This window comes from Rutidosis leptorrhynchoides, chromosome 2 (genome assembly GCF_046630445.1).
Source record: "Rutidosis leptorrhynchoides isolate AG116_Rl617_1_P2 chromosome 2, CSIRO_AGI_Rlap_v1, whole genome shotgun sequence".
Classification (NCBI taxonomy): Eukaryota; Viridiplantae; Streptophyta; class Magnoliopsida; order Asterales; family Asteraceae; genus Rutidosis; species Rutidosis leptorrhynchoides.
In genome coordinates this window covers 420,629,265-420,630,770 of record NC_092334.1, presented here as the reverse complement: position 1 = coordinate 420,630,770, position 1,506 = coordinate 420,629,265, and positions in this window count along the sequence as shown.

Here is a 1,506-nt window from a genome sequence, read left to right as displayed (position 1 = left end):
ATATGTGATTACACATATACCTACTTCTTTCTTAATCAAACTTCATTCATAATCACACACCCGTACACGATCGATCACCAAGAATGAACTAACACCTTCACCACTAACGCCACCCTACAACCACCATGGAAACACCTTGAACAACCATCGCAACCACCTTCTCTCTCTACACTCTCTCTTAATTGTTTCCGTATCACAACCATTAGAAACCACCAAAACACCGATTATTTTAAACGTTTTTCCATCACCATCACCTCCTTCCTTTCGTCACCACCACCTATAACTGATAATGATCACCCTCGGTCACCTTGTTGCCACCGGAAACCACCACCGACGACCAACACTTGAAACCACTCCAAAAACCTCCACTCTCTCTCTTCGTGAATCAAACAAACCGACACCTAACACCATCGAAACTACCTTGCTGCTTGTGTTTATTCCTGTTTAACACTCAACTGCAGCTGCTGCTGCTCGATGCTTCTGTTTAACGTCGAAACCCACCAAAAACCCACAACAGTACACCATGTTTCGGTGATGAAGATGACTCGGTATTAATCACGATTATGATTTGGTGATACAATGATGATGAGGTGATAATGATTGATAATGTTGTGATCTTGTTGCCTGGTTTTATTTTTTTTTATTGTCGTCAAATAATAAAACACGGCTCCTGTTCTCTGTATTTAATATAGTTGAAGAAGATAGCTAGTAATACAGGTTATATATTTAAGAAGGGATAGAATTTCCGAAATAAGGTTAGCATCTCAATGGTTTACGGTGTTGGTGGGTGTGCTAGAGACCCGGGTTCGATTTTTGCATACTGCTCAATTTTAATTTTTTTAACAACAAGTTTTGGACTATGATTTTGAACTAATAATGGGAACGGGATTAATACTTGGGCCGTGAGTTTAATTAAGATAATTGGGCTTGATTAAGTGGTTGGGCCGAAGATTAAAGTGTTGTTGGGCCGAGATTATAATCGGGATTAGAACACTTGAAAACGAAAAATATTTAGAGAAACAAAATCGGGTTATAAAACTTTGGGTGGCATATAATTCAGAAAAACAGAAACTGCTTGGATGGTTATGGGTGTTGTCGAGTGTCCGAGATGTCATGAGTTCGATTCTTGTAAGGGACAAATCTTTTTAGAAAAAGCTTCTCAAGGGTATACACTCTTAAATTTTACTACTATTATTATTATTTTTAGTAATTATTGTTATTATTATTATTATTATTACTATTATTATTATTATTATTACTATTATAAAAATAATAAAACTTATTATTATTTTCGTTAATATTAGTATTAGTATCATTTTATAATTATTAGAATTATTATTATTATTATAAAGTTTATTATTTTTATTAAGATTATCATTGTTGTTAAAACTATCATCCTTATTAAAATCATTATTATTACTACTATCATTATTATTATTATTATTAAACTATATTAATATTCTTATAAATTATTTATTTAAAGTATACAAAATAAATATAGATAAC